This window comes from Ambystoma mexicanum, chromosome 5q (assembly GCF_040938575.1).
Source record: "Ambystoma mexicanum isolate Mex_15411 chromosome 5q, UKY_AmexF1_1, whole genome shotgun sequence".
NCBI classification, from domain to species: Eukaryota; Metazoa; Chordata; class Amphibia; order Caudata; family Ambystomatidae; genus Ambystoma; species Ambystoma mexicanum.
This window is the reverse complement of record NC_090933.1, coordinates 1,099,772,096-1,099,781,562: the sequence shown is the minus strand read 5'-3', so window position 1 is coordinate 1,099,781,562 and position 9,467 is coordinate 1,099,772,096.

Below are 9,467 nucleotides of genomic sequence, written 5' to 3'. Positions count from 1 at the left end.
TAAAACCAAACTTCAAAAAATATTTGTACCAACTTTAGCTGGGAACGTGTGTGGTCAAGTACCTACATTTCAGGCTATGCTGACATTCTGACTTTACCACTTAACCAAAGTGTGTGATCCTGGGAAAATCAGTTAATCTCACTGTGTGTTTCCCGCCAAAATTAGGAGCCCCTAGAAGTGATCCAGATTGCAATATGGTTTAATAGATGGGCAGCGCAGGGGTCAGGGCCAGCCAAGGAGACATACACACATCTTTATTTGGAAAATATAAGGCCACATTTATTGATCAAAATTGTGACATTCAAAATAGCAAAGTAAACATGTCAAATAAGAAGTCATCATGGACAATTGCATATTATAAACAGTATATACCAGACAATGATGTATAGAGGGTGGCAGGGGAGGGGTGGCCCCTCCTCCCTGCCATATCCAACCGAAACTGATGCCAGGAGGCCGGAACCTCTTCAACCTCCACTGTCTCCCTCCTGATCCCACTCTCGCCTGCATGCTAGCACTCCCACACATCCTCAACTCAATTAAAATTAGCTGTAATGTAATTTGGAAGAAACTAAATATCCTATTCTCTGATTCAATATTTATCGAGGTGGAGGGGGCTGTCTTTCACAACAAATGGCTAGACTACAATCACCTCCTATGTGGCCTCCTGGGAGTAGCCACAGCATTCAGGGAGGTGTTATTAAGCGCACACTATGTTAGATGGAATAAGGACTGGCGTCCTCGTTGCTCAGGCCCTGCAGAGGAGGAGGTGGCATCATTCTTGCTTCTCCGCAGCCAGGCCAAGAAGACATGGTGGGGGAAGGGTGGGGTAGGTGGGAGTGATTGTAAATGGGAATGGTAGTCAGAGGGAGCTGATGGAAGTGACAGAGGGTGATATTGCCACACTATTTTTTCTGCTTCTCCTTTGCTCTGTACTGTTTTTTTTATATCCCAATTAAAGCAGTATGTTGAAAAAAAGCCACAAAACATATTTCTTAGGGCATGACTAATTGGGATTAATCTTTCAGACTCTTGTTAAGGGAAGTGTACAGCTTTCATTTTTCGTTTTTGGCAAATGTTTTCCAGAGGAAAATGGGGAGCACATGGAAGATGAAGTGAGTAGCCAATGGAAGGTTAAAGTAGTGAGGGAGCTTATGGAAGGAAACAAAGGAGCAAATGGAAGAAGAGAGCAGAAGACTGTGGAAGGAGTACTGGAGAGCCTGTGATTTTGGAAGGGATGAGCAGTTGGAAGGCGAGAGCAGATGTCCCACTTGAATGAATTGAGCGAACCTGGGCAAATCACCTCATGTCAGCAAAACCTGGTGAGGTTAACAGGCTGTTTCCAGCTAGAGTCATACCTCTAAACATACAGCTCCAATAGTAGAAAAAGACAACTTAAAAAACATGTAACATTTGTTGCACTCATGACAGCGATTAACTGCTCTCACCATAAGCTCCACACCAATGCCCCACCTACCCGGGGCCATCTGTCAGTTTTGCCCAAGAATCTATTTGGCTTACATCTGCCAGGGAGTGCAATCCAAAAAAGCATCTTTATCAGACATTCAAGTAGTCTTGTGGGTAACAACCTGGGTTTGAATCCAGGCTTCTGCACCTTATAAAGCAGTCTAACAGACTAAAGAATTTAAGGGCAAATTGATTTTTCAGATCCAGGAAGACGTGTTTTGCCGGATCACAATTCTGAGAAAAGTTTGGCCCCCCCTGGTCACAAACCTGGCCCACCCAGATTAAAATTCCTGGAGCCGGGCCTGGCGTAAAGTTTTTGCCCCATTCAGTCTATGGGAAAAAAAGACATTTTGGGACCCCCCTATAACTTTGCCCCCCCTGGACGATTCCTTACCGAACTTTGCAAAAAAATTCAGAATGGCCCATATATTTTTTTGCAAACTTTGATAAGGATTCGTCCAGGGGGAGACAAGTTATAAGCCGCCCAAAAAGTGCTCTTCCTATGGAAACAGCAACTTAACCATAACTACATGGCCACTATATAAATCAAAGACAGACTACTGGGTAAAATGGTAATATGAACGTTTTCTTTCTCTCTGCAACCTCCAGCTTCCTCCAACCAACTTGTGCGCTCTCCTTTCTCTATTTCATTCTGAATCCCTTCCACTGTTCTCAATTCTCCACGATACTACACATCCCTTTTCATGTAGACTACATCTGCACAAGGTTCCTCTTGAATCCGTCTTCTTCCAAACCTTGATGTCGTTGGTGACATATCTGTATTTTCTGCCGAGGAAAATGTACTCCCAAGGAACAGAGTATAACATCTACCTCCTCTACCTTTCCACCATTCCACCCCTTGGTTTCATCCACATCCTTAGTCAGTATCATCACCCTTTCTTTGTTCCACACTCTACCATCCTTTGTACTCACAGCATGTTTGAACACCCCCACAATCTCAATAGGTTTTGACTATTGACATCCATCCTCTCTCAATACAACCAGTAACTTAATCCTGACCCAACACACAGCATTTATGCTCTCTTGAAATGCCTATTGTCTTGCTGTAATTTCCTAGTTAATTGTCTCCCTCTGACGTTGTCCTTCACATCATCCAATCTCAGATCCATACCTGCCACATCACCCATCCAACCTGGTAACAATTTTGTGTTGGATCTCCTTCCCATGCTCAGTTCAAAAGGAGAATAACCAGTAGTGCTGTGCGGCTTGAACCTATGGGTGACCATTGCTCTTCTCACAACCTCCTTCCTATCTCTCCCATTCAACCATGCCCACCTAATGGCTTCCATAATTACTCTATTGTACCTATCCACAATGCAATTCATCTGGGGGTGACATATGGCACTGGCTTTGTGGACAATGGATCTTTCCTCAATGCTATTTTTCTATTTTCTCTAGACTTGATCTCTGAACCATTATCAGTCAATAACTCTTCTGGGCCCCCCTTGCGTCCACACAACTCATCCTTTAAGTCATCACATGCAGGGTTTTTGTCAGCTCTGCCCATCTGGTTAACACATCAATAAATACAATGCAATAATATGTCTGACATCCCCCACTCCATGCAGTCCCTAGTACATTAATGGCAATTATTTTCCAGGGTCTCTCCCGTATATCTGTAAGAGCCATCGGTACTTTTCACGCATACACCCGTTATCACAGTTTATACAAAGCATACAATTCCTGACGCTCCTTTCAATCTGTGTGTCAGACGCTGGCCACCAACAACTACTCCTTTTTCTGCGCTTGGTCTTTATTATTCCATTGGACCTTCATGCCCAAGACGTATCAGCTTCTTCCTGATTCTCTCAGGTGGCACCAACTTATCTCCTCTCATAAAACAGCTATCTTGAACACATAGTTCATCCTTCACATTCCAGAAGCCTTTTGCATCTTCTCCTTGTTTAATCCTCCTTCTCGCAGACTCTTGGTCATGAACATCATCCTCGTATCTTTCATCATCTCTTCATACCACTTTTTTTTTTATATTGCTGAATCGTATATTTTACAAATCATTGTGTGCTCATCATCATCCTCCTCGGTGTCCACAGTGTTTGTCATTCTTGATAAACAATCTGCTGCATAGTTTCTCACACCCGGGATCTATGTCACAGAAAAATTGAATTCTTGTAGTCTGGATACCCACCTCCTTAACCTGCCCGATGGTTGAAAAAACATCCACCCCCGGTTTGTGATCCGTAAGCTCAAATTTAACTCCCCAGACAAAGCTTCTGAATTTGTCTGCAGCCCATCTGATGGCCAGTGATTCCTTATCAATAGAGCTTTTTCTGCTCGTTTAGCAAACAATATGCAAACACTATAATATACTCCTTTCCATCATGGATCTGTGCCAAAACCACTCTTAGTCCCACATTATCTGTAGTGATCACTATGTGTCTCCCCCTCTCATTATTCTGCCAAAGCTTTCTTTATGTATCAAAATTCATTCTCACATTTTTCATCCCATATAAACTTCTTGTTCATCTTCATCATATTCCTTAGAGCCACGCTGTGATTGGCAAATCCTCGAATAAACTTAGAGTAATATTCAGCCATAACTAAAAGAGTTGCTCCTTGCAGTTCGGCGTGACCATGTGTTTTATTGCATCCTCAAGATCACTCTTTGGTGCAATCTCTTCTTTGGAGATCAAATGTCCTAAATATTCAATCTCTTTCCTATTGATTTTTTACTTTTCTTTACTGAGAGTCATCCCTACATCATTCAACTTATAGAACACGTTCTCTAGCCTTCTGTTAGGTTGTACCTCATTCTCAGCATACACAAGCATATCATCTTGAAAGAAAATGACTCCTACTTCTCCATCCATAATACGGTACATAATCTTCTGAAACACAGAAGCTGCTGATATTAGTCCAAACGGCATCCTGCAATATTGTAAAAGCCCTTCTGGAGTAATGAATGCTGTCAACTGCCTCAACTCTTTGTGTAACTTTACTTGATGATAAGCAGCTGTAAGATCAAATGTAGAGAATAGTTTTGCTGAGCCCATTGTCGAAATCAACTCTTGTATATTTGGTAGTGGATGCCTTTCAGGAATTATGCACATATTTAGTTCTCTTAAATCACTGCACACTCTGACGTTCCCTGAACTCTTCCTCACCACAACCAGGTGGGAAAACCACTCAGATGCATCAATGTGTCACTAGTTTAGCACCTTGTTTAAGTAATATTCGATGCCTGAATCCTTTCACACAGATGATGTCATCCTTGAATATTTCAGTTTGTATTTTCTCTTTGTTCATCTCTTGGCCTTCTATTAAACTGCTTATGCTGCATTGGGATTCAGTTGTTCCTTTAACAATCTTTGATGTGTCTAACTGAGAAGGGGAGATGCCCGTCTCTTTGAGACATAAATGCATCCTCCGGCCTGGCTATCCTTGAAAGCCAGAGTTGCTGTGAACCATCCAATCAGTTCGATTTTCGCACCGCCATAAGCTCTTGTTTTAATATCAACTTCATGTAAATATTTTGTTCCTTATTTCTTCCATATCATCTCAGGAATGAGTGTGTATTTGGCTCCTGAATGTACCATCATAACTATTGGGTTATCATTGACCATGATAGTGTTTTTTAGACTATCCAGATCTTTATCTTCTCCCTCTACTGCTGACACACACCCTTCACCTTCATCACTGTCTTCATTTCCAATCCAATGCATGGCAGCATTCCTACTCCTGCAGGATCTAGCCAGGTGTCTTCTTCCCCTGCAGTTCCTGCAAATGATTCTTAAAGCAGGGCAATTCAGACTGTTAGCCCAATGCGATGGCCTATAACACCTGTAGCATGTTCTTGTGTTGTCCGTCCTCTTCCTCGTTGTCCACCTCAACCACGGGGTTGATATTCAGTGTTGAGTCTTCTGGCCTTATTCATCCGTTTTCGAGTATCTCTGTTCTCACTGTTAAAACTTCTTTCATTATTGAACCTGAAATCTCTATACTTGCTGCTTCCTATCCTTCTATTTTGATTACTCACACTTGCAATAATTTCTTCACTGACTGGCTGCACCGTATTCACCACCGTTGCCCTGACTGCAATTTCCTTCACCATATTTTCCAAGGTTTTCACACACTTCTCTGGGTGTTCAACATCCTTGGCCGCCTTGAGTACAGTATCTAGGGGTGGATCATCTTCTGTCCACAGTTTCTCTCATGCTTTGCTGTAGTTACATTCTAACATAATTTAGTCTCTCTTCTAGTTGTTGGCTAAATCTGCACATTCTGACCAATTTCCTAAGAGCCGTTATGTATTGTTCAACAATCCCCCCTTCTTCCTGTATTCATTCAAACTTATATCGTTCTAAAATCGTACTTATTTTATTCTCGTAATGTTTATTCATTTTCTGTATGGACTTCTCATATATCGCTCATATCCTCACTCTCATGTTTTCTCTCCATGCTGTAATTTGTGCCACATACTACGCTGTCATAGTGTTCGAATGTCTTAAACCATCTTTTCCATAGCAGTGCAGGCTCCCCAACCTCGGGCAAAAACATTGCAGATGCAGGAACACTGTGTATTGACAGGTCTCCTGCACCCCTAAGGGTAGCTGTTCTGATGTGTTCACTGGCAGGGTGGTACATTTGAAGTGTTCCCATTTAATGCAGTCTTCCTTACGTGTGTAGTTTATACTGTAATATTATGTGTTGAATATTGAGTTGCCAAATTTCTAGAATGTTAAAATTCCAGAAAGTTTACTGTACTTGTTAATGGTTTCTCTTATTTTTTTTTATTATTTGGTTTGGTGCAAATGTTTCGTTCTTTTTTTTTTGCTTTCTATCTCAAAAAAATAAAATATGAAGCAAACCCAATACTGGGACATAGAGGAGGCTCTGTTGGAGCCTGTTCTGATGCCTGACTCCTTAAAAAGGCCACACACAATGTGAGATTACTCACGTCATAGGGTCCCTTTTTCTAACTTCCAACTTGACATTGCTTTGGCATCCGGATTACTTTGTATGCAAAATATACGCACGCATCGTGAACCTCAGCCGCTTCCTATGACTTTGCTGCGTTACTGTCCCTCTTATTTATTTTCGCCCGTGGTACCAGTCACAGTTGTGCTGTCACCTTGTGAATCCACTGCAGCCTGCGCACTTCTGCTGCTCACACTGCTGGGTGAGTACCTTGTCGCCACTTGAAGTGTAGGCAGACAGCAGAAGGAATTTACATGTACGCTTTATTTAAACAAAAAAAACAATATATATATATATTCCCATTCAAAGCACTGATGACATCAGGCAGGGTGAGTAGCACTCTTCACATCACAGAAATTAGTGAAGTTCGGACACCAACGTTAAAGAAGAATAATAGTCTTTATTGATGCCTTGCAAAGTGGCACAAAAATTAAATTAAAAAGCCATAAAAATGTGGCTCTCCCAAAGTGTCCATGCGTGTTGGGAACGTATATATATATATATATATATGTATTTATATATATAAATATCAAAGACAGACTACTGGGTAAAATGGGGATATGAATGTTGTTTCTCTCTCTGCAACCTCCAGCTTCCTCCAACCGACTCACTTGCTCTCCTCTCTTTATTCCATTCTGGAATCCCTTCCAGCGTTCTCAATTCTCCACGATACTACATTACTATTTCCCTTGACACTTGAAATATTAATAATTAAGACTGTGGAATTGTGGAACAACATTAAACATAAGATATGAAGTTTGACAACTTCCCATTGGACTCAATGGGAATGGGGAGGACGGTAGCACATGCACAATTCAGAATTGTGCCGGTGCTACCGTCAAGGTCTGCTGGTGGAGAGAGGGCGCTAGAGAGCGGTCCAAGATGGCAGCTCACTAGAGAGCTCCACACCGATCCTGAGAAATATCCTGAGAAAAACAGCCTCATATACCCCCAAACCCCCCCAACTGTCACAATATCGCATCTAACCCCCCCGAGCTGGCATACGAGCTACTGGCAGGCTAACAGATTCAGCGCTGCCTACTAACATCCTGACCAGAGCGGCGTCGGAGGGAGAAAGGCCGCAACGGCATTACACAACGGCAACGCTGAGATCGCACATCGGCGAAATCCTCACCTGAGAGACCTCCCCCGGTTGCAACCGCCGCAGCTCATGGGCGGTGTATGTCCCAAACACAAAGCGGGCTGTGGAGCGAGGAGACCAGCAACCAGCGTCCCAGCCACTGGGAGAGGTGCCCGCAGCAGACCAGGGATCTGCTGCAGTTGGGAACCCGCCCAGTCGGCCAGTGGCAACAGACCTCCAGTCGGGAGCGGGGCTGGGCGTTGCCAAACATCCCCAGTGCACAAGGACCACCCAACATCAACGAGGCAGAGAAGAAAGAAGCCCAAGCGCACCACCAGTGCCAGGTAGGAGAAACACTGACCCGGTTTCTTCTGCCTCGCCTTAGAACCCCAGAGAGGCCTTCCAGACTGCAAACGGGCGGCTCAGGCAGCGGGCCAGCACGGGGACTGCAAACTCAGTCCAGCCACTCCGATCCCACTGGGAAAGTAACGTTCGAGCTCGCGTTGAGCCACAGGCCCTCGGCTCCTCAAAATCCCGGCGGCCCCACCTCCATCAAACATACCACCAGCTGGGCTCGGCCCACGACCGTGGTGCCACCTCATCCTAGAGCCCCAGAAAAGCCTCCAGTATTGCAGACCGCTGACGGACAACCTGGGCGGTAAACCAATGGGGGGACCGTGTGGCCAATCCAGCCCGGCCCCTCTGACCCCATTGAGGAAGAACACTAAAGCCCACGGTGGGCCACAGGCCCCCCAGCTCTTCAAATCCCAGCTGCCCGGCCCCACCTCCGTCAAGCGCACCGCCAGCTGCACTCTGCCCACGGCCAAGCAACTAAGGGCCAACAAAGCACCTAACAGTACAGAGTAAAGATCTACAGCCAGGCCCCACACCTCTGCCCAAACACCCACGGCAGCCAAGGACGATCTCCACCAACAGCAGCTGCAGCCACAAGGAAACTCCCATAGCTAACCCATGGCCCAACAGCTACCAAGACTTGCAACATCCGCTAACTAGGGTGGACAGTGGGCATAACAACCACTGTTTCACATAAATTTCATTCAAGCCGCCCACTCAATCTCCACCACACACGGTGACCAGCCCAGAAAGGCACAAACCTTGGAACTATACCCGGACCATAATCATCCGCCGGAACCATAGCACATAGGCCTAGAAGCACTCCCAAGACAGCCAAGAGCACCCCCCAACAACCAGAGGCATAACCCCAAACAACACACGCCCTACCGAGCTGAGAGCCGCTTTGCCTCTCCTGACTGCCCCGACCCCGCAAAGTAAAAGAAACTCCCCCTGGATGGACAAAACAGACAAATCGCAGCAAAAATTCACGTTTGAGACCGGGGCCATAGCCAAGACTCCCAAGCAGCCGAATCGAGAACCCGCTCTAACACCAAACAAGGAACAGGAAAACGAATCAGCACCCCCCCAAGCTCTCGATATACGCGTAATACTGCTCGAACTCAAGGCAGGCATAGGCAATATGGACGCCAAAATCGACACCCTCTCATCCAAAGTGGATCAAATACAACATCGCCTAGATAAACATGTCGACAGGCTGGACACTGTAGAACAGAGGGTCTCCGATCCCGAAGATAATTCCACATCCCTGTCCTCCAAAGTGACATCACTAGAGCACCAAGTAAAAGAAAAAACTCCACATCCTGCTCGACATGGGAGGAAGGAACATGAGCATAAGTCCTTTATATATACCTCGGGATCGGTGATCCATGGAGGGCACTAGCGCCCCGAGCACAGCACTGTTCACTAAGTTACTTGGGGAGGGGTCAACTTCGGGCGGGTTGGGGGTTGCTCGACAGGGAGGGGAAAGGGGAAGAAGGGACTCAAGTTGGGGAAAGAGTACCCAGAAGAAACAAGTTAGCAGTTTGAAACGTGCACCGATCGGGGCCAGGACCTGCACCACCCGATCCCAACCGATACCAACAACTCCATA